The 25,256-nt window shown below is 41.7% G+C and overlaps 1 pseudogene; it reads left to right on the forward strand.

Annotated features, from left to right (window-relative positions):
- Positions 1-786: 786 nt before the first annotated feature.
- LOC100346641 (small ribosomal subunit protein uS2-like) lies at positions 787-1,665 on the forward strand (annotated as a pseudogene).
- The last annotated feature ends 23,591 nt before the right edge of the window (positions 1,666-25,256 follow it).

Consider the following 25,256-nt stretch of genomic DNA (forward strand, 5'->3'; position numbering starts at 1 on the left):
TCTGGAGATTGAGTGAAATGAACAGATTTTAAAATTTTGAGTACAGCATTCTATAGTTGAGTTAGCATTTCTCACTCTTCAGGACATTTTCTTCCTCCTGCTCTTCTTCCTGCTTTGTTAAAACTTCAAGGACTGCCCTTTATTTATTTTTGTGTCTCTAGAACCTCACATTGATCTTGGAATAAGAGTTAATGCCCAAGAAATATTTCTTAAATTGAGCTAAATTGATTTCTTAATATTTTTTTGTGCTACCATCTAGTTTTTGCCTAAGTTGCTGTTATTGTGGGATTTGGGGATTACAACAATTGATATCCTTTTAAGGTCCAGAAAGAAGCAGCTAAGCAGTAGTGACATAAATAGTAACACCATCTGTTTTTATGAAACCAACCTACCAAAGGAGACTCAGAGGAAAATTTCAGTGTTGAATACAGAATTTCTACCTCTATATTACGTTCGAGGCTACAGAAACAGTGACATCATTTCAGTGTCTACCCAAAGTGATTACATGTTAATTTTTAGTGGATTTGATGCAATTTAAATTTCCCTTAGGAAGTTCTTCCCTAATCATTCTTCTAAAGCCAACCAAGCAACCGTTATGTTCTTCTGTGTCTAGCCACATATTAGTGTTCTGCTTTACCAGAACTACAAAATATTCTGCATTTGGTTTTTCCTGGCATTGACTGGTGAGAGGTTAGAAATAGTGATCAGACTTTCCACACTACCTGGCAAGGGGTCTGTATGGCATGGTTCTTGATTCCTGGCATAACTTAAAGGGAAGCTGTCACGATGTCGGTAGCTCTTGATGTTCTGCAAATGAAGGAGAAGGATGTCATCAAATTCCTTGCAGCAGGTGGCACTAACCTTGACTTCCAAATGGAACAGTACATATCCAAGAAGAAAAATGATGGCATCTACATCACAAATCTGAAGAGGACTTGGGAGAAACTTCTGTTGGTGGCTCATGCCATTACTGCCATTGAAGACCCCACTGATGTCCGTGTGATGTCTTCTAGAAACACTGGCCAGAGGGCTGTGTTGAACTTTGCTACAGCCATTGGAGCTACTGCTGTTGCTGGTCGCTTCACACCTGGAACCTTCACTAACTGGATCTGGGCAGCCTTCTGGGAGCCAAGTCTTCTGGTGGTCACTGGTCCCATGGCTGACCACCAGCTTCTCACAGGGGCATCTGATGTGAACTTGCCTATCACTGCTCTGTGTAGTCTCACAGACTCTTCTCTGCACTATGTGGACATTTCCACCCATGCCACAACAAGGGAGCCCACTTGGAGGGTCTGATGTGGTGGATGCTGGCCCAGGAGGTTCTGTGTGTGTGTGCTACTATCTCCTGTGAACACTCCTGGGAGATTTTGCCTGCTCTCTACTTCTACGCAGATCCTGAAGAGATTGAAAAAGAAGAGTGGGCCACTGCTGACAAAAAGCTGTGACCTAGGAGGAATTTCAGGGTGAATGGATAGCCCTAGCTCCTGAGTTAACTGCTACTCACCCCGAGGTCACAGAGTGATCTCTAGGAGTGCAGGTGCCATCTGAGCCTATTCAGCAGTTCCCTCTGAAGACTGGAGTGCTTAGCCTGCCACTGAAGCCTTGGCTGCAGCTCCCACTGCTCAGGCCACCAAATGGATGGGAACAGCCACTGAGTGGTCTTAAGCTGCTCTTCACAGTCTCTGAAGCAAAAATGGAAATAAGGTTGATGGAAAATAAGCACCAGTTTCTAAAATCTATCTTTACAAGAGAACTGCTCCATTATGAAATGAACCCTGATTCTGGCCTAAATATAATTGGCTTTATTTGGTATTTTCAGTGTTCTGTTTGTAAAATCACCTTTAGATTCAATGACCAGCTAGAAGAACTCTCAGAACAGAGAAAAACAATTATATTCCTTGTTACAGTTTATTACAGCAAAAGAATGCATATTAGAATCAGTAATAGAAAAAGGTACATGCGACAAAGTGCAGGAGACAGCAGGCCCAATGATCCCAGTGGCTCTCTTCCAGAAGTGTCAAGTGGGCAGTGTTCAGTGGCAATGTATGCACTGAGTATTTCTAACTATGGAAACTCACTTGAGCCTTGGTGTCCAGTGTTTTAATTGGTATGGCCCTCATGGCTGATTTAATGTCCAGTTCCTCCAGGGGTCAAGCTGATACCATATGACCCAAGACCCCAACCATAAATCAGATTGTTAGCATAAACTACCTGGTATGATCCAAGACTCTATGTAAGTAAAGCATTCTTATGTAAGATATTCCAAGGGTCTAGTGATTATGCAAGAACTAGGAAAGGGTCAAACTTTTCTTTGCAATGAGTAGGATGTAGACAACCCAGACCAGCTGAGTTAATCCTTTACTGCAGCAATATTAATAGGAAACCTGTATGATTTAGGCAATTGCATATTAAGCATGGATTTTGGGATTCTGTTGAAAACCTGAGCCATGCTTCCACTTGGCTGCCGTTGAGTGAGCTAAGCAGGTTTTCATGCCTTTCTTTCTAGTTCACCACAGTCCTTTGGGATGACACTCACCTGGTTTCCCTTGGTTGTAGGACTCTTTCATTTCTTCTGAGTATTAGATTATAGATGATTTGAATACTAAGAGATTTATTGAAAATTCAGGCTCAGTTTAAGAAAAGATCATTTGCTGTATTTGTCATGTATTTCCTTAAATTGTTTTTCTACATACTCTGTTTGCTGTTTCTTTGTCTAATCCATTAAATCAATTATTCTGAGAACAAAGTCAACCTGGCATGGGGGTGTCATTGGGTGCAGCAAGTTAAGCATCATTTGGGATGCCCGCATTCCACACTGAAGAGCTGGATTGAGTCCTGGCTACTCTGCTGCCAATCCAGCCTCCTGCTAATACATCCTTAGAGGCAGCAGATGATGAACCAAGTACTTGGCTTTCAGCCACTCACATGGGAGACCTCGGTGAAGTTCCTGGATTTGGCGTTGTACTGACCCAGTCCTGTCTGTTCTGGGCATTTGGGGAGTGAACCGAGGGAAGGAAGGTGTCTCTCCGTCTGTGTATGTGTGTATCCTGCCTTTCAAATAAAATAAATAAATCTCTAAAGGGGAAAAAAAGAACCAAAGGAGTGATAATAAGCAGAAGGTTCCCCTAGAGTAGCTGTTTTAAATGTTTGGGTCCAGGCCCTACCACAAGCATCTTTCTTTCTTTCTTTCTTTCATTCATTCATTCATTCATTCACAGGCTTTTATTGAGATTCTGCTCCCAGGCGAGGTTCCCCGGTCCCAACAGAGTGGGGGCTGGGGAAGTCACGTGTTAGAGATTGGGAGGGCTCCTTTTATAGATTCAGGGCATGGGGGTTAAAGGTCGAGGCGGGTCTGACCCTCATTGGTTGATCTTTAGGCACCTGCAGAGACCTTGACAAGGACTTTTCTTCCCCGAAAGTACAGGTAGGAACTTTCCATTCCCGGAAGTATAGGCCTTCCCTCCATACAGATCCCAAAGCTACCATCCCAACCTTTTGATGATAGGAAAGGGGGCGACGATGAGTCTCTCTGGCTACTTCCTGCTGACTGGGGATGTAGTCTACAGGGGCTCACTGAGGGTATCTTGGGGCTCCACAGGGACAGGCATGTATGAATGGAGAAGCATCTGGTTGACTGGTTGCTGAAGGCCTTAGTTCATTCCATTATCACCTGCTGTAAACACTTAAGCAGACACTGTAGTATACAAGTCAGGGTGAGAATAGCAACCAATGATCCTAAGAGTGGCATTAGCCAGGTAATGAAAGTATTTCATAGAGAGGAAATGGGGGGTGGTGGTCTCTGGACCCTTGTGGGGACAGTTTGATGGATGTGGGTTAAATCTGATCCCAGCCAAGACTGGGAGAAAGGCCACTCAACTTTTGCAGGTAGTGGGGTTTGACTGCAGAGAACTTCTGAATAATCATACAACATTAAGTGGAGAGGACCATCAGTACATACAGGTTGGGAGTAGAGCCACTGGTGGTAGAGTAGAGGCTGTGGTTACAAAGGAATGAGGCTCAAGTGGGCTAGATACAAAGGACAGAGTCATTATTAGAGAACCTAAGAAAGGTGCTATCTAAGCTACAAATAAGTTTTCTGATTGAGAGGCAAATAGAACCTGACAGAAGTGGCTCGATAATAATCTGGTGGGCTAAAGCTAAAAGGCCTAAAGGCCTTGTAAGTTAAGAGACCCAGACCTATCTCTTCACATAGGGTACATCCTAAGGGAGGTGTGAACCTCCTTGGGAAAGGCACCCTGTTGACTACCATTACCTACCTGGCCTGGGAGGAGAGCTGGCTAGGTGAAGGCAGGTGGCAACTCTAACAGGAAATTTACAGTTCTGCCTGCAATGTTGCTGACCCTACTTGGACGTTCCCTCAGCTGTGGTGGTCACTTTGGAAGCTGGGCTGAGTGAAGAGCTTTTCAGCTTAGAGCCAGCAAGATCTGCGACTCTGACCTGAAGTCCTTTGACTCCAGGGCAGGTCCATTTCCAGTGATCCAACTCTTGGCTGGCAGAGCTGCCAGGGCTCTTCACAAGCTGACTTCTGCTGAAGCCCAGGCCTACCTCATTGAAAGCCACTGCAGTGGATTGGCCTGTTGGGTCTCCTTGAGGGCAGATCACTGTACAGAACAGCCATTAATAGCCCTCCACCTATCTTTACATTTCTGATGCCTAGCTTTCTTTTCCTTTGGTCTGAAAGGGAGGTCTTGCCTGTTTACTGTGCCCATGGCAAAGTAAACCTAGCTGTGAAATTATAATTTAAGCTTCATTTTGGCTATGCTATTACAGAAAATGTTAGCTATCCCTTTTATAAGATCTAAAAGTCAAATTGTGCATCTTGGAGAGTCCTTCAGAATAGAAATAGTTTCCTACCTCAAAGAGAATAGAGAAATGAGAAAACAAGTTGGACTTAGAATAGAGAAATGGGGATGCCAGTCCCAGATCACTTACTGACAATAGCAATATCAAATGAAAACTTAGAAAGCAGTTTCAATAGTTAGATTACAACTTAGGAAAACATTTACCAGAAGTTCCAATGCCTTCTATAAATTTTAAGAATACATAACCAGCAAATTCAAGCACAAGCATATAAAATGTTGTGGGGAGCAACTGGGAGCAACTCGGACTAGACTAAGTTACTGGAATTAAGACTTATTCTATGCATCTGCTCTCCCACAATATGGCGCTGGGAGAGAAGTAAACAGCTTCCGCACAGCTGCCTCCAGTTCAACCAATAAACTGTAGGACTTGCTCCTGATTGGAGGAGAGCAGCGTACTCGGCGTGTGGGCAGCCGAGTTGGGATTGGCGGAGGAGGACTATAAAGGAGGAGAGAGACGGCATGCACCGGGAACATCTATGGGAAACATCTAAGGGGAACATCTAGCTGAAGGAACACCTGTGCAGCCCCCGAGAAGAGCCGGCCGGCGGTGTGCCGCTCCCCTGCGGAAGTGGGGAATGTGGCCAGGGGGAACTGCCCTTCCACGGAGGTGGAAGGGATAGTAGCCAACCCGGGAAGAACCAGCAGCAAACCCGGGGAGGGCCGAGCAGACAGAAAGAACAGCGCAGGGTCCTGTGTCGTTCCTCCACGAAGAGGGGGAGCGACAAAATGTTTTTCGTTTCTTTCTACCAACAAATTTAGAATATCTGATACAGAGATTCTGGTCACATAAATCAAAATGTATCTTTGAATAATTTTAGCAGTTTAAATTTATGGGCAATATTATCTATAATCCAATTAAAATGAAACTCTTAATAAATTTTCCCATGTCGACATACAGTATGTATACACATATAATAACATAACAGAATAGCAGATTCAATACTAGCTTTTTAAACTCTTTGACTATTTTTTAATTTACCAATAGATTCGAATTACTTTCTGCTCTTAATAACCTCAGTTAACCATACTTTAACACAAATTTCAGCCTGAGTTACAATAAGCAATGTTGAACTATTTTCATATACAGTTTATAAACTAACCCAAAAATTTTTCATAGAATATAACATGCTGAGTATACAGAAGTTTACATTTAGACACATTTATCTCATTTGTCTTTACCCAATTTTTAAATTAGCAGTTACACCTAAATGACTTAAGATGCTGATATTAAATATTGCTATCTGAATTCAATTAAAATTAAAATTGCATTCATCTAAAATAAGTGCTAATTACCCATTGCTGTTTCATTGAGTACTGATTGCTGGGAAACCTTTTAAAATAAATTGCAAAATAAGTTCAGCAAATTACAAAGCAATATTTTCAAAGGTGGTGATCTTCCTAGATTCAAAGAGAAATTCCTTCAAACTCTGTGTCTAGTTACAGTTTCATTTTTCCTAAGAACACCTTAGGCCCATGATGTCATATTCATTTGGCAACCTGGGGCTTAGGCACTTGACCTAAAACCCAGCAGACTGGAGGGGTGTGGTAAAGAAGGGAAAAAAGAGAGAGAAGGAGAGTGTAAGAGACAAGAGAGGAGAGGAGCTAGTGAGGAGAGAAGAGAGAGATGAGAGATCGAGCAGGAGAGAAGAGAAAGGAGTCCAGAGGAGGAGGCTAGAGAGCCACGTGTTCAGGAACAGGTCCTTTTAAACTTTGCCAGAGGGCAGCTAGGGAAGCAGGAGCATCCATTATGATGGGGGTGGAGCTTGACACTGGTCGTTGCACCACATGGCTACCTGGCTTCCAGCAATGGCAGAGGGGAGATGCAGGACATGGCAGACATGGCAGTGGGGTGGAGGTTCCTGGCTAGCTGTGGGGTCCCCAGGAACACAGGATGGTCCAAAAAGGTGGAGGGTAGAGAGTTTGGCAGTAACACAGAAGAGGCATCCTTAGAAGGTGGGGGCCCGATCTTTGCCAGAAAGACCTGGGCTATGGAGCAGGCAGAGAGGAAAGTAGGGGAGAAGGGAGTAGGACGGGAGTGGAGGTTTCAGAAAGCCTGGACATATGGAACCTCTGACCATTTTCTCTCCCTGCGGCAGAAATTCTCAAGGTAATTAGGCCATGCCTGGGGGAGTAGAAGATTAGGCATTTACACCATAGGTCCTGGGCCAGTCCCAGTTGCTTCAAGTTCTTTAGGAGGCAGGCCAGAGGGCATGTTGAATCCCACCCTCAGGATTGGCTAGATCCCATGTTCTCCCTGGCAGCCTGGATCTACTGAAATTCGGTCAAGGCGTCCCCTGTCCCAGACTTCAGTAGACAGATTAGAGGTCAGTCCTCTACAGGGCCAAGCCAGTGGCGGGACGTCTCCACAGCTGCTGGGAGGCTAAATAGTGGAGAACAGAGCCCGCATGCACACGATTTGGAGGTCTCTGTCCAGATGGAGAGTTAGCCGGAGATCGCAGAGACTGGGCCAACCCAGAGGAGGGAGGGAGAGCAGGGGAGGAGTTACTTACAGTTGGTCGAGTGTGGTCCGTAGTCAGCTTGGGGCACCAGACAGGTTCAAGGAGCGAGGGGGGCCTCGAACCCAGAAAGGGGAGGTGTGCATCCTCAGCTCCTGGGTTCCGGCACCATCTGCAAGGTATCTGGCACATAACAAATATTCCTAGGCAGGTGAATCAATTAATTCACAGGCTTTTATTGGGATTCTGCTCCCAGGTGAGGTTCCCCGGTCCCAATAGAGCAGGGGCCAGGGACGTTGCTATTTTTCTTTTTTTTAAAAGATTTATTTATTTTACTTGAAAGTTAGAATTACGCAGAGAGAGAATGAGAGGCAGAGAGAGAGAGAGAGAGAGAGAGGTCAGTCTTCCATCCACTGGTTCACTCCCCAGTTGGCCACAACAGCTGGAGCTGTGCCAATCTGAAGCCAGGAGCCTGGAGCTCCTTCCAGGTCTCCCACATGGGTACAGGGGCCCAAGGACCTGGGCCATTTTCTACTGCCTTCCCAGGCCATAGCAGAGAGCTGGATTAGAAGTGGAGCAGCCATGTCTCGAACTGGTGCCCATATGGGATGCTGGCACTTCAGGCCAGGGCATTAATCTGCTGTGCCATAGCACCTGCCTCAAGTATCTATTTTTCCAAATTTGCTCACCCCTTACTACTCCTAAATGACTCTCACTAGAACTAAAAGAATAAGCATTGTATCTTCTTTTAGTAAGATTTTATTCAATGTCACAAAACATCTTTAGGTTGAGAATAGGGCCATAGATTTTTAGATTAATATAATATTTATTAGATCACCTGTAGCACTTTTTATTGGGAGCTGTTTTTTTTTTAAATACCCTTATATAACAGAAATCTTTATTTTGTTTCCAAAGAAACCTTTTATTTGAGGAATACAGACTTCATACACTTCATAAGTACAATTTTAGGAATATAGTGATTCTTCCCATTGTACCTAACCTCCCACCCACACTCCCACTCTGCCTCCTTGTCCCTCTCCCATTTCCAGTCCTATTCTCTACTAAGATCTATTTTCAATTATCTTTATACATAGAAGACCAACTCTATATTTAGCGAAGTGTTCAACAATTTGCATGAAAAAAAAGCTGTTCTTCAACAGTCAGCACAAGGGCTGTTCAAAGTCATTGCATCTCAAAGTTAATTTCACTTTTTTTTTTGAGAAGCTAAATTAACTTTAAAAAAAGTACCCAAGAATGATACATCTTTTGCAAGCATTTAGATGTAACTTAACTTATGAGACATAAGAATATCCTTCACTTAATACATTAAAAGAAGGTAAGTCTTTGAGAACAAATTAATTAAGGAAGCACTTAAGAAAACAAGCAATGGAGTTAGACACTTAATACACTAAAATAAAATAAATCTTTGAGAATAATTTTTACTATTAACTCTCATAATACAACTCTTTGAGGATAGAGTTCCTGCATAGGAAGTTAGTGCACAATGACTCCTGTTATTAATTTAACAATTAACACTTTTATGTATGACACCAGTGACCATTCAAAGCTCTTGACATGAGCTACCTAGGCTATGGAAGCCTTTAGAATCCACAAATGCCTTCAGAATTTACACAAGGCCATAAGTAAAGTGGAAGTTCTCTCCTCCCTTCAGAGAAAAGTACCTCTTTCTTTAATGACCACTTCTTTCTACTGGGGTCTCACCCACAGAGTTCCTTCATGTAGGCTGGGCTGAGCTGGGCTGATCCAAAGCCAGGAGCCAGGAGTTTCTTCTGGGTCTCCCACATGGGTGCAGGGACCCAAGCATGTGGGCCATCTTCTACTGCTTTCCCAGGCCATATCAGAGAGCTGGATCAGAAGTGGAGCAGCTGCGTCTCGAACTGATGCCCATATGGGATGCTGGCATTGCAAGCAGCATGTTTGCTCGCTATGCCACAGCACACAGGCAATGGCCACCGTGCCAGCCCATCAGAAATCATTTCTTAGAGTCTGTCAGTAAAGTCTGTAAAGCCTTAGCACAATGCCTGTAGTGACCCCCTTGGAATGTGGCTTTTCTGAAATAACTGCTAAGTCTTTTTAGAGTTTGCATTTTACAGAATAATTGCCTTATCTTAGAGTTGAAGCTTAAAATAATGGGCACATTCATAATACCTGTTACTGTTGACTTATTTTAAAGGCTATTACGCATATATCATAACACCTTTCTAGATTTCTACTGATAATAATTTCCAGACCATGCCTTGAGAAAGGGAGTAGATATCATATACACTGTCCCTTGTGCCAACCAGGGGCTCTGCTTACATTGTCCTGTGTGTAGCTTTCTCTTCTAGGTCTCAAATACTGTGGTCATTGTGGTTGAAAGAGAGGTTTTCATCATAGTTGATGGTTTATGTATTTTAACTCTTTTACTAATACTTATTTTGAGAAAAAAACCCCACCAGTTTCCTATCTCAAAAAATAATGATCAATAAAGGAATGCGGGGGCTGGCATTGTTGGGTAGTACGTCCTGTATGGGCACAGGTTCAAGACCTGGCTGCTCCACTTCCAGTTCAGCTCCCTGATAATGGGAAAAGCAGCAGTAATTGTTGGATGAAGCTCCTGGCTCTTGGCTTTGGTCTGGCTCAACCCTGGCTGGTGTGACCATTTGGGAAGTGACCCAGAGAATGGAAGATGCTTTCTTTCTCCTCTCTCTCTCCCTCTCTCAGTAATTCTGAATTTCAAATAAATAAATAAAGCCTAAAAAATAAAGGAATATGGCCTGTGACATAGTACATATGGTTGTAATGTGATAAATCATAACAGTAGGCAAAACAATCATAAAAATCTTCTTTAAAAATTTATTTTATTTATTTGAAAGACTGAGTTACAGAGAGAGGTAGAGATGGAGTTGGGGGAATCTTCCATCTGCTGCTTCACTCCCCAAACGGCTGCAATGGCTAGAGCTGAGCCAATCTGAAGCCAGGAGCCAAGAGCCAGAAGCTTCTTCCAGGTCTCCCATGTGGGTGTAGGGTCCCAAGAGCTTGGGCCATCTTCTACTGCTTTCCCAGGTTCATTAGCAGGGAGCTGTATTGGAAGTGGAGCAGCCAGGACTTGAACCGGTGCCCATATGTGGTGCCGGTGCTGCAGGTCAGGGCTTTAACCTGCTGTGCCACAGTGCCAGCCTCCATAAAAAAAAAATTAAGGAATACTGTGCTAATCTTAGTATGATCATGTAAAAAGCAAGGTCTTTCTCTGGAATTAGTAAATACATAGAACTTAAGGTCCATTTATAGTCATATACTTAAGCCATTAAAAAACCAAATTTATCACTCAGAGTCTTAGAAAAACCTAAATTTTTTATTGAGTTGGAAACTCTCTCACCTCCAAACTCTTTCTCTTTCCACTGAAAAAATTATTTATGTAATGTGATTTTGGGTAATGAGCTTTTTTAAACATATGGATCCCATTATAACATAACAGATGATATTTAATGTGACACTAATAGTATATGTGGGACTAGAAAGAGGAAGGGGGGAGTGTTTGTGAATATTTGAGGCATTTCCTTTAAACCTTGTGATTTTGTCTTATAAGCAGACTTGAGCTTATTAACATTCACTTCTTTTGACATTTAAAAATAGTGATTTTTTCTTAAAAGAATTATATCAAACTAGTACTTGCACTAACTATGTACTGCCCACATAAAATTAAGTATGATGTTTTATATATTTGTATACTCACTTGGATATGATATCCATATGGTTGCTTCTCTACATATACTAATTGTGAATATGCTTTTATTCTCCCAAGAGCTCTCCTTCCACACTCTTACATGATATTTGCTTAAGGTTTCTTTTCTCTGCCTGCTCCGACAGCAGTGCTCATATTGAATGATAAATGTGATGGGGATCATGTATAAAAATACAGTTGGCAAAGGAGCAGGGAAAAATGGGTGAAAAATCTGCATCAAGGAAAGGGATATTTGTGTATAAGAACTCCAGAAGGCAAAAGGATGTTGGGTAGAATTTCTCCATCATTTGAAGGAATGTCATAAAATGTGTTAATCATTAAGGGAGCCAACCCAATCACTTTTGGATCCCTCATTCATGGGTTATCTTTAAGCAAATCTGAAGTTGGTACTTACTCTGCTAGTGATTTCCTGCCTACAATGAGGAAAAAGAATCACTATTTTTAATTATATTGTTGTGAAACTCTTGTTAGTGGGGACAGTGCCTTCTTTTGAGAGCTATTTTACTGTTTTTATTTCAGGAATGTTAACAGCATACTTGATCAGTTTTGAAAGGATTCCAGTTACGGGTTTAAGGGGCAGAGGAAGTAAAGTTGAGAAGTGAAAGGGACAAAATATAACTGGTCTCAAAATTCTCTTTCCTGTACTAGCCAGAAAGCTTTCTGTACTTCAAATTCTTCCTCTAGACAAAGAGTCATAGGAGCTGTGATACATTCCTTTTAAAATATTCCTTAACTAAAATGGAAAAATCAAAATTTTTTTTTGGTGACATAATAAAGATGTTGTCCCAGCATTTAGGGAGAACTCTTAGATCATTTTTAGATTAAACTAAATCAGTGTATATGCATTCTTTGCATTTAAAATTTTTATTTATTTATTTTGTTTATTTGAGAGAGAGGGAAAGAAAGGTATCTTTCATCTACTACTTTTCTCCATAAATGCCTGCAAGAAGCTTGGATTATAGCAGGCTGAAGCCAGGAGCCAAGGACAAAATCAGGGTTTCCCACATGGGTGGCAGAGAACCAAGCACGTGCCCCATTATCTGCTGCCTTCCAGTATTCACACTGTCAGGAAGCTGGAATCAGTTGCTGACCTGGGAGTCTAACCTAACCCATTTACTCCAATAGGGAGGTCCCAAGGGATGTCTTAACAAACATGCCAAATGCTCACCTCCATTCTTTGTGTTTTATATTTTGTTACTCTTGCAGATGTCTCTCTTTATAGAACCTTAACTCTATCCCCATATGCATGTACATACACACATATACACATATCATCTCCAGAAAACGTATGACATTAGTGTTAATACCTGAAATTCACTTAGGGACATCCCCTGAGAGAGCCTGACCAGCTTAATATCCACTCTGGGGCAGTGGCCAAAACTGAGTTGCAAGAGACCGTCACCCATATCATGTCTGTATTCCTTCCTGATCACATGGTGCTTGGCACGAAGCAGGTGCTACCTCAGTCAATGTTTTAGCTTGAATAACTGGGAAAAAGAAATGCACAAATCCTATGACATATACAGTGCATTGCCTCCTTTGATTTTCAGACCTGAAGTAGGTACCATTTTAATCTCTGTTTAACCTCAGAAAGTTGATGTAGCTTGCTCAAGGTCATATAACATAGTTCGGAAGTGGTAGAGATGGAATTTGAAGGCAAATTATTTAACTTCCTGCTCCACTACCTTGCTTTTGCTACAGCTCTCTGAATGCTTACGCTTTTTATTAAAAGAAAGAAAGGCGAAGGTCAAGGGCTGTAGTGAGAGAGCTTTTTGAAATGTTGTGATTTTGCTGTCATAGCCCAGTGAAAGGTGCATTAAGAAGTACCCACTAGATCTTAAATGTACCCAGGAATGCTCCGAGTTTCTGCTTTGGGCAGCAGATTTCTTTTTTCTTTTTTAAGAAAGCAAACATTTCCAAATGGGAAAGGAAGAAAAGAAGTGTTGGGAATCTTTTATTCTTTTTTGAGAAGGCTTCTGAATATGTGGGAAGCAGCGGCCCAGCGACTTGAGAGGCGGGGCTTGGATGTGCATGCTGGGGACTGTTGACAGGGCTAATTGCACCCTTTGTCCTCACAGTGACACCAGCTTATTTTCTTTTAATTTGCTGCTCAATTTTCTAAGTTTAGATTTTTGTAATATTAAACAGTTTTGAAGCAGTTTCTAAGGAAACCCCTCACACAAGGCACTGAAGTCAATAATTGGAAAGTCATTATGTATAAATTAAGAGAAACAGGCTGTGTGCCTGGAGGCACAGATGGGAAGGGGCAGTTTCAGAAATCCCAGCTAGAGTGACCTGTGTTTTTATTCCTTTTCCAACAGCCACTTGGTTAACAAGCTTTCCAATGTTCCCAAAGAAGTTCAAGGTCAAAGTGCACAAACAGTTTTTAGTTAGCAAAGCCCATGTATAAATAGTCATTTAAGGTCTTCTTCCTCAGATAGTACAACCTCTAGGACAGCTAATGCGTTTGCCTAGTTAACATCGTGAAGTGTTTTCTTCATATAAACACATAACAAGTTGATAAAAAGAAGTGAAAACATGTTTCATAAAATTTCTGACATATGGCTATCACTCAAATTGTTAGCTTTTATGGTAATCCCCCTTGGTCATGGCCGATACATTCCCACAACCCTCGTAGAGACCCCAAATAATTCCAAATACTATGTTTACTGTGTTTTTTTACATACATACCTATGATAAAGTTTCATTTATAATTTAGGCACAGTGAGAAATTAACAGCAATACATAATGAAATATGACAGTTATAATAAGACACTGTAGTAAGAGTGATTTAGTAGTTATATGGTTTTTATATTTGGAATTTTCCATGTTATATATTTTGAATGTAGGTGAACATGGGTAACTTAAAATAGAGAAGGTGAAGTCGAAGCTAGATAAAGAAAAACTGCAGTACAATTGTAGCCACCAATCTTTAACTTCTCTCTTCCTTTTATTGCCTTTCACATTTATATTTTCTGTTATATCTTCTGTAGTCAATATAATCTGCCTTATAGTTTTTTATGTAATAGTTTATTTTACCAAATTTATTGGTTGATTCTAATTGTACTTGTATTACCTTTCTGATATTTTTTAAGTATAAAGTGATTTCATTTACTCAATATACTTATGTATATATTTAAATAAATCATGAAGCCAATGTTACAAGATCCCATCTTTCAGTTAATAAGAGACAGGTACATACATATTTTCACTTCAATATCATAAGAAAACCACAAGCTAAACATACAACGGGTTATGGAGGAATTCAACAGAAAATGTTGAATGATTCCTGGGTATTATCCATGGAGCAAGGTGACAACCCTGTAGAAATGAAATTTACTTACTCTTGAGAGGATATTATTGAGATAATGAAGTAGTAAATGAAGGAATGGAAAATCCAGTTTCTGGACATGAGAATAAGAAGTACATAATTTTTTTAGAAAGCTTTTATTTAATAAATACAAATTTAATAGGTACAGTTTTAGGAATATAGCAGTTCTTCCCCCCATACCAACCCTCTCACCCCTACTCCCGTCCCACCTCTTACTCCCTCTACCATCCCATTCTTCATTAAGATTCATTTTTAATTATCTTTATATACAGAAGACCAACTCAATACTAGGTAAAGATTTCAACAGTTTGCACCTACACAGACACACAGCATATAAAGTACTGTTTGAAGACTAGTTTTATCATTAATTCTCATAGTACAACTCATTAAGGACAGAGGTCCTACATGGGGTGCAAGTGCACAGTGACTCCTGTTGTTGATTTCACAATTGGCAATCTTATTAATGATGTCAGTGACGACCTGAGGCTCTCGTAATGTGCTGACAAGGCTATGGAAGCCTTTTGAGTCCACAAACTGTCGGTATTTAGACAGAGCCATAAGCAAAGTGGAAGTTCTCTCCTCCCTTCAGAGAAAAGTATATCCTTCTTTGATGGCCCCTTCTAATCACTGGGGTCTCACTCACAGAGATCCTTCATCTAGATCATTTTTTGCCAGAGTGTCTTGGCTCTCCATGCCTGAAGTGCTCTCATGGGCTTTTCATCCAGATCAGAATGCTTTAAGGGCTGACTCTGAAGTCATAGTGCTGGTTAGGGCTTTTGTCAATCTACGAGTCAGATGTATAGACTACTTCCTATGTTGGAACATTCTCTCCTTTTTGGTTCTATTTTTTGTTTTACCAGGCAGTTAGACAGAGAGAGAGAGAGAGAGAGAGAGAGTTAGTTAGTTAGTTAGTTATAGACAGTGAGAGAGAGAATGTCTTCCTTCTGTTGGTTCAGTCCCCTAATGGCCACTACAGCTGGTGCTGTACCGATCCGAAGCCAGGAGCCAGGTGCTTCCTCCCAGTCTCCCATGCAGGTGCAGGGACCCAAGGACTTGGGCCATCCTCCACTGCCCTCTTGGGCCACAGCAGAGAGCTGGCCTGGAAGAGGAGCAACTGGGACTACTACCCGGCACCCCAGTAGGGACTAGAACCCAGGGTGCCAGCACTGCAGGCAGAGGATTAGCCAAGTGAGCCACGGTGCCGGCCTGGTTCTTTCTATTGTTATTAGCAGACAGTTTGTCTCATTTATGTGACCCTTTGACACTTAATCCTATCTAGATGATCAAATATGAGTTATGGAGCTCTAGCCAGTGCTGGAGTGTTAGGGAGGAATCCAGTGTGATACCCAAGTTGGGCATGGTAGAGCTCCTCCATTGGCAGCAGGGATAGGTTTTGATTATGCTGTCTGGTGTGTTCACAGCCCCAGGTCCTCACTCCAAGGTAAACCTACTGTTCAAAGTGAGCCCACAGTGCATGCATACCCCACCTACTCAGGCCCATGAACTGCACAAAGAATCCAGGTTCTTTTCAGTGTGAGCTTGAATCCCTCCTTGATGACACTCTACAACACTCAGGGAACTCTGAGCATCTGTAGCCAGACCCTCTGTAGCCAGTGACTGGCCAAAGACCCAGCCACACCTCATACCCTATTGCACAGTCACAGGATTCCTACTGTCACAGGGCACAGGGTTTCCACAGTCACAGGGAAGAAAGAAACCACTGTCTGCTCCATGATCCTCTGCGTCCATGGTGAGAGCCATTCCTCTCCTAGTGACAGAGGGCTGCCTGACAGAGGTCAGTCAGTGCTCCACTTTGGCAAGATGAGTCTGGTGGACTATTGTGTTGTAGGGAGGGGAAAACCATGCCCTTTCTTCACATACCTAAGTGGTGCTCTGTCCCCCATCAACTCTCCAGGCTAGAATCAGAGTCAGTGAGGACTATGGATTTATCCCTCCATCAGATTCCACCAGTGGTACATGGACCACAACAGCCTCCACTCACCGTATAAAGATGGTGCTTCTTTAATGCTGCTTGCTGGGTGGTGTCTTGGTCAGGGTATGGGAGGAAAGCAATGTGCCCTCCCCTCAGTGGGTTGGGTGGGCCCTCTGCCAGTGTCTCAGGCCAGACTCAAATCCAGTGGGGGCTACAAAGATCTCCTTCAGACAATTTCACCAGTGGTGCCTAAGTGCTGCCAGTTCCTCTCACCCCAGTCTGAGAAGATGGCATCTCCACCAGCCAGCAGCTGTAGGATCACTGGTAGTGTCCTGCTAGCTGCTGCTTGGTTGTAAGGTCCCCACTGCTCCACAGAATATCCATTCTTTTTGCAGACGCTCAATTGAAAAGTTCTTTTCAACTGTTGCTTGAGAATGCACTTCCTCCCCTTTTCTTCATGTATCTTCCCATGGTCAAAACAGCATGTCTTTTCCTTATTCATCCATCTCAGGTCCTCCCTGAATAGTGTATTTTTTCTTAGCTGGTATGAAAATAGCCTTGTTGGGCATTTCCTTGCATTGAAAATAATTTCTTGAGGTTGATGGGAAATACACTGAAACATTTGTTTTTTTTTTTTAATTAATTGTTTTCATTTATTTATTGCTATTTTATATGGAAGAGAAACCAGAGACAGAGATATACTGAGAAATCTTCCATCTGTTTATTCACTTTTCAAATGCTCTCTAAAGCCAGGCCTGGACCAAGTTGAAGTCATGAGGCCAGATCTTAATTCAGGTCTCCCATGTGGGGACAGGGATCAAATTACTTGAGTTATTCCCTGCTGCCTCCCAGGTTTGTGTTATCAGGAAGCTGAATCTGAAGGAGAGGAGATGGGTTGTGAACCGGCTACTCTGAGAGGAATGTGGGTGTCCCAAGTGTTGACTTAGCTGTTAAACCAAACATCTACCCCAATATTCACTTTTAGTGAATGAGAAAACCAATCTGAGGTAGTTTAAACAACAAACAACATCATGACAAAACTTGGGGGGGTATCTCATAGCACAGAATAACATCTTGGTCTATGGCCTACTGGAAAAGGAATTTAAAAAATAAGTCTGTAACCCAGGATTAATCATTATTTTCAGTTTTTGGTCACTGGTTTGCTAACCTTTTCTGCTTTTCTATTCACTGGAATTAAATTATCTTTGTGTGTATGGGGTTAAATGGTCATCTCTTAAGTTAGTCTCCTTAGGCTATTATATAGAATACCACGGACTGCAAGGTTTAAATAACAGAAATGATTTCCTCACAGTTCTGAAGGTTGGGAAGTTCAAGATTAAGGTGCTCTTAGAGTTGTTTTCTGGTGAGGCCCATATTCCTGGGTTATATAGGGTTGCCTTTGCATTGTGACCTCATATGGTCTCTTCTCTTTGTGTGAGTAAAGAGAGAAAGACAATTTTTTTTCTCTTCTTATAAGTACACCAATTATATTGGATTGGGGCTTCATTCTTACAGTCCCGTGTGACCATAACTACCTCACCAAAATGCAGTCATCCTGGGGGATGAGAGCTTTAACATATAAATTTTAGGGGAATATAATTTAGTCTATATTACCCCACCCCCCCAATCCACAAGTTGGTGTTATCTTGGGTCTGGTCGCATGGCAGAAGCTAACTAACTGTCTTGGTACCTGTGTTTCAAATTGCTAAGAGCTATGGCTTGAGTGTTTGTGTCCACCTACATTTTTTTAAATATTTATTTATTTGAAAGGTGGAGTTACAGAGAAGGAGAGGCAGAAGCAGAGAGACAGAAATCTATTCACTGGTTCTCTCCCCAAATGACTGCAACAGCTGGAGCTGGGTTGGTCCAAAGCCAGGATCTAGGAGTTTCATCTGGGTCTCCCATGTGGGTGTAGTGGCCCAAGTACTTGAGCCATCTTCTCTTCCCTTCCTAGGCACATTATCAGGGAGCTGGATCAGAAATGAAGCAGCTGGGACTTGAAACGGTGCTCATATGGGATGCTGGGGCTGCAGATGGTGGCTTACCCTGCTACACCACAGCATCGTCCTTATTCACCTAAGATTATTACGTTGAGGTTAAAGCCTCTCAGGTGAAGATGGCAGTAGTAGGTTGTATCTTTGAGGGATGAGTAGAACTTGAGGGAATAGCTCTCAGGTGTGTGATTAGTGCTATTATCCAAGGAACATTCCACAATACAATCAAAACACTCTAAGACAAACACATAGGCAGCATTTGATTGAATGGGAAAAGGTTGGAATCATTCCCACTAAGATCCGGAACCAGATAAGGATGCCCACTCTCAGTATTGCTATTCAATATAGTCCTGGGAGTCTTAGCTGGAGCTATTAGGCAAGAAAAAGAAATCAAAGGGATACAGAATGGAAAAGAGGAAGTTAAACTATCTGTATTTGAAGATGACATAATTCTGTTTATAGGGGATTGAAAAGACTGCATTAAGAGGCTATTGGAACTCATAAAAGAGTTTGGCAGAGTAGTGGGATATAAAATTAACACACAAAAATCATTATCTTTTGTATATACAGACAATGCCATGGCTGAGAAAGAACTTTTAAGATATATTCCATTCACAATAGCTACAAAAAATTAAATACATTGAAACAAATTTAACCAAGGATGTCAAAAATCTCTATGATGAAAATTACAAAACATTACAGAAAGAAATAAAAGACACACAAAAAAATGAAAAAAATCTTCCATGTTCATGGATTTGAAGAATCAATATCATCAAAATATCCATACTACCAAAAGCAATTTAAATTCAATGCATTCCCAATCAAAATACCACAGACATTCTTCTCAGATATAGACAAAACAATGCTGAAATTCATACAGAAACACAGGAGACCTCAAATAGCTGAAGCAATCATATACAACAAAAACAAAGCTGTATGCATCACAATACTAGATTTGGAGACATACTATGGGGCAGTTATAATGAAAACAGTCTGATCCCAGCATAAAAATAGACGTGTAGACCAAAGGAATGGAATAGAAATTCCAGAAATCAATCCATGCATCTACAACAAACTTATTTTAGGCAAAGGAGCTAAAATCAATCCCTGGAGAAAGAACAGTCTCTTCAACAAATGGGGGTGGGGAAATTGGATCTCCATATGCAGAAGTATGAAACTAGATACCTATTTTACACCTTTCACAAAAATCCATTCAAAATGGATCAAAGACACAAACCTCTGACCCAATGCCATCAAATTTCTAGAGAACATTGGATAAACCCTGCGAGACACTGGCATAGGCAAAGACTTCTTGGGAAAGACTCCAGAAACACAGGCAATCAAAGCCAAAATTGACAAGTGGGATTACATTAATCTGAGAAGATTCTGAACTGCTAAAGATATGCTCAGCAAAATGAAGAGGCAACTGACAGAATGGAAGAAAATACTTGCAAACTATGCAACTAATAAAAGGTTTATATCCAGAATCTATAAAGAGCTCAAGAAACCCAACAACAACAAAACAATCTAGTTAAGAAATGGGCAAAGGACTTGAACAGACATTTTTCAATAGAGGAAATTCAAATGGCCATCAGACACATGGAAAATGCTCAGGATCACTAGCCATCAGGGAAATGCAAATCAAAACCACAATGAGGTTTCACCTCACTTCAGTTAAAATGGCTGTCATGCAGAAATCAACAAACAACAAATGCTGGCAATGATGCGGGGAAAAAGTTATCTTAATCCACTGTTGGTGGTAAAGTAAACTGTTCCAGCCATTGTGGAAGACAGTATGGAGATACCTCAGAAATCTGAATATGTACCTACCATATGATCCAGCCATCCAATTCCTGGGAATTTACCCAAACCAAAAGAAAGCAGCATATGAAAGAGTCATCTATACGCCATGCTCATTGCAGCATAATTCACAATAGCTAAGATATGGAATCAACCCAGATGTCCATCAGCTGCTGACTGGATAAAGAAATTATGTTATATATATACTATGGAGAACTACTCGGCTGTAAAAAGAAATGAAATACTCTTTTTTGCAACAAAATGGATGCAAATGGAAACCATCATACTTAGTGAAATAAGCAAGTCCCGAAAAGACAGATATCATGTTTTATCCAAACTGGGGTAACTAATAGAGAACCTAAAATGCAATGCATTGGAGTGAAATGAACATTTTTTAAAGAGATTTATTTATTTATTTGAAAGAGTTACACAGAGAGAAGGGGAGACAGAGAGAAAGGTCTTCCACCCACTGATTCACTTTCCAACTGGCTGCGACGGGTGGAGCTGCTCTGATCTGAAGCCAGGAACCAGGAGCTTCTTTCCGGGTCTCCCACGTGGGTACAGGGGTCCAAGGACTTGAGCCATCTTCTACTGCTTTCAAATGACCATTTTGAGATTCAATGATTGTTTACAGCCCTTGTCTCTTCTGTTGAGGAACAATGTTTTTTTCCTCATAGTATTTGTTGAATTCTTCAGTGTAGGGTTAATGTAAGATTATTAAGCTGAAAATAGATATTTGTGAAAATTAAAAGTGGGAATAGGAGAGGAAGGAAGAGGAAGTGTGGGAATGGGGGTGGGAGGGAGGGTAGGGTGGGAAGTATCATTTTGTTCCTAAATCTGTATATGTGAAATATATAAAACTTGTATAATTTAAATAAAATTTTAAAGAAAGAAACTCAAGGTGAGTTGTTTGATCCTCTGGCCACATAACGATGTAGAAAGAAGGCACTATCTATGAGAAACTGGACCCTCACTAGACACTGAATCTGCCTGTGCTTTGGTACTGCACTTCCCAACTTCAGAACTGAAGAAATAAATCTCTGTTGTTTATACACTACTCTGTTTACAGTAAATGTGATTGGCCCGAAAGGGTCAGATATTTAGCCTTGAATCAAGCAACTGTGGCCAAAACACAAGGTCCTGCAGTACAAATATGTTTTTTGCATGTGTTTGTGTGTGTGTGGGGGGTGATGTGGCCTGATAAATGTGTCTTCAAGGCATGGGCAATGGGATTATCATGAAGTAAGCAGAGACACTGAAGTTATTACCATTACTTGAGATCTGAGAAGTAGTGTTAGGAACAAACCAAGGACCTGGTAAGTGAAATTCACCAGCAGCTTATCTAGAGAAAAATGCCAGATCCTGAAGCCAGGACCAGAGGTCAGTTAAGAATCAGAGGAATTATTATTAGAGATGAGCAGTGAGTGACATACATGATAAAATTTGTTTTAATTTATAGGAACTTTTTAAATTTATGACCAAATGCTTATTAATTTATAAGCTAGGGTATGCAACAGGTGAGGTATGCAGGAAACCTTGACTAGTTCCACCCCCTCTATCCTTCTTCACCTTAGATTACCTAAAGGACGTGTACAAATGCTAGAAGGATTATTTGTTATATGCGTAGCTAAAAGCAAGGAGACACTTGAAAAGTCTTCAGAGTTTCCAAAAAAGGAATTCCAGGGATCTCTAAGGCAGGGAGAGTTTTGTAGAGATAAGAAGAACGTGATATCTTGGCCAGAGGGCTCCAAAAGGGGTGCAGGTGCTCTAGGATACAGAGAGAAAACATAGAATTTCCTCTTATGCTTATTCTTTACCTAAAAACCTAAGAGAAAGTCAAGCATGGCTGGTATTTCACACACACATTCATGCTGGCAGCCTGGCTTGGGTTGCATGTTAGGCTGGGGCTGCTATGTCAGATGGGTGAGATAGAAAGGAACATGCATGTTGGTTAAGATCTCAGACTCTGCCACCACCCTCTCTCTCTGGATTTAAGTACTGGCTCTTAGACCAACCACTTGTGTGACTTAATGTGAATTGAACATGCACATGTTAACTTCTCTGTGTCCCTTCTGTGTCACCTGTAAAATAAAAGTAGAAATACTAGTGTTTATTTTGAAGGATTATTCTGAAGGTCAGTGACCTGATATGTAGAAAGTGCTTGCAAGGGTTTCTGATGAACAGAAGCATTATAGGAGAGTTAAGAGTAACCACACTCCTGAGATATGCATGGGAAAGAATAATGAGGGAGCTGACAGTGGTGCCTGTAACTACACTCCTGCGATACAGTGACAGTGGTGCCTTCCGTCCTTTGTGCAATCAGAGCATTATGGGATATATCACCACTTAATATATTTCATTAGATGTAATTCACACAAATTATAGAATTGCATCCCAATTAGTACTAGAGAACAGGAAGATTTTTTGGTCCCATTAATAAATTGAAAAAAGGAACATTTTTTTCTCATATAAAATTCAAATAGGAACTCTTTTTTTTAAGGTAAAAGGTTTATTGATGTGAGAAATCCAACCTGCTGGAGGGAAGGGATGAAGGGGAGGGTTGGTAGAGAGTGAGCGAGCACATGTGTGGGAAACAGATCCTGTTATACCTCTGCAGGGGGTGGGGAAATAGAAGCAGCGATTCCCATTAGGGTTGGGGTGGAGATGACACCTGTGGTTGGGCCATTTTGTCACCTGGCTTCTAGCAATGGCAGCGGAGGCTACAGCCAAGGGTGATGTCTGGGGCATGGGTCATGCTACAGATAAGACTGCTCCATTTTACTAACATCCTCCCTCCCCCCCTTTTGTTTTTTATAAAGCAAGTGTTGCATGGGATTACATCAGCCCCAAAAGTCCAGGAGGGGTGGAGGGATGATGATCTGTCTTTAGAGCTACTTCCTGCTGACATGGGGCAACAAGTTAATCCCCCTGGCATGGGGCAATGTCTCAAACCACGACCTCCTAGGTGGGGAGCCGAGTATATCCTGTAGCAGCATTTGGTTGACTGCCTGGTTGGTGAAGGCTTTGATTCATTCCATTATACCTCAAATAGGAACTCTGTGCTTTGGGCTCTCTTAAAATTCTTTTTTCTTTCAAATGATAGTTTCCAGGATATAATTTGTTATGTGTATTCTATCTCTTTTTAAAAATTAGTTTATTTATTCGAAAGAGAGAGGAAGAGACTGAGAGAAGAGGTCATCTATCCTCTGGTTCACTCCCCAAATGGCCACAATAGCTAAGGCTGGAAGAGGACAAAGCCAGGAGCATGGAACTCAACGTGGGTGTTGTGGGCCCAAGGACCTGTCCCTGTTCTGAATTCCCAGGAGTATTATCAGGAAGCTGGATCAGAATTGGAGTGGCTGGGACTCTAACTGGCCCTGACCTTGCAGGCTGTGACTTAACCAGCCATGCCACAACCCAGCTCTAATGTATTTTCTTTATTGAGATCTATTTGAAGGCATTCCACCTAAATAAGAAAACTGTCTAGAAAAGAATGGAATTACATTTACCACTGAATCAGATTTATTGTAGCAAGCATCAGCAGCATGAGGAAATCTCATCCTGAGAGGTCAAATTAAAGGACAAACTCTATCACTGTCTTGAAATAATAAAACAGACCCTCCAGGTAGCATGTGCATCTGGTTGTCATTGTTAGGACGGCCTGCACAGATTGGGCTCACTGGTCAGGAAGTGGAGCAGGTAATGGAGAGAACCTTCTTAGGGGATGGATGAGACTGGATCAAGGAGCAATGATGTGGGAGAAACCTGTGCAGGCTAAAACATACTTGGTGCCTGGACCATTGGAGGACCCACTGGGACCAAGAAACATCTCAGCAGAAATGATCTTGAGAATTGTTGAAAGTAGTGAAAACTTTTTATTATTTATTTTATTTATTTGAAAGGCAGAGTAACAGAGAAAGAGATATATTTGCCATCTTTCTGGTTCACTCCCCAGATGGTTGCAACAGCCAGGTCTGGGACAAGCCAAAGCCAAAGCCAGAAGCTAGAAATTCCATCTGAGTCTCCCACATGGGTGGCAGGGGCACCAGTACGTGGACAAGCTTCTGTTGTTTTTCAAGGCACATTAGCAGGGAGCTGGATCAGAAGTGGAGCAGCCAGGACTCAAACTTGCACTCTGATATGGAAGGCTGGCATTGCAGGCAGTAGCTTACCTGCTGTGCCACAATACCAGCCCAGAACAGCTGTTTTCTTTCTTCCTTCCTTTCACTCGCTCTTTTTTTCTTTCCTTTTCTCTCCCTCCCTCCCTCCCTTCCTCCCCCCTTCTCCCTCCCTCCCCCTCCCCCTCTGAGTGCCAGTTCGAGTCCTGGTTGTTCTGCTTCCCATTTAGCTTCTTGCTGATACGTCTGGAATTCTGTGAATATGGCCACGTTCTTGGTCCCCTGCCACCCATGTGGGAGACCAAGATGGAGCTCTTGGATTCTGGTTTAGGCCTGGTCCAAGACTGGCAGTTGTGGCCATTTGGGAATGAACTAGCAGATGGAAGACCTCTCTCTTTCTCTTTCTCTCTCACTGGTTTTCACTGTCTCTTCCTTTCACATAAATAAAGTAAATAAATCTTTAAGCTAACAATGCACTTTGGGGGATTAAAAGCAGTGTATGACTGGTTATATCATTATAAGGTATACTGATAACCAAAAAATTTATATTATAAAGTCAAGCTTGAACAGACCATTCATGTAAAACGTGAGAAGCTGCAGTTTTCGGTGAAGACAGCCTGTTTTTCAGAATCACAGCTTAGTTTTTGATGTATGTTATGGAGCTCCACATTGACAATCATATCCCTAAGGATATTGTCTTTGTGTTTTCATCATTGATTAATCCTGGTTTCACCTTTCACCTAACAATACAGCCCTGAAGGTGAGCTGTGCAGGATGTCAATGTTTATAGCATGGCCTTTCTTATTCTCTAAGCAGCCACAGAACCAAATAGTGCAAGAGGTGAGACCCAGAGTTTCCAATTTCACTTCTTTTGCTATGTGCAAAATGGTCTGGGTGTAGTGAGAACGTTTTTTTTTTTTCCTCTGAAATCTTGGAAAGTGTTCACTTGGACTGAACTCAAGAATGGTTGGAGAGAAGGGAAAATAATCTGGGCAA

This window comes from Oryctolagus cuniculus, chromosome 8 (assembly GCF_964237555.1).
Source record: "Oryctolagus cuniculus chromosome 8, mOryCun1.1, whole genome shotgun sequence".
Classification (NCBI taxonomy): domain Eukaryota; kingdom Metazoa; phylum Chordata; class Mammalia; order Lagomorpha; family Leporidae; genus Oryctolagus; species Oryctolagus cuniculus.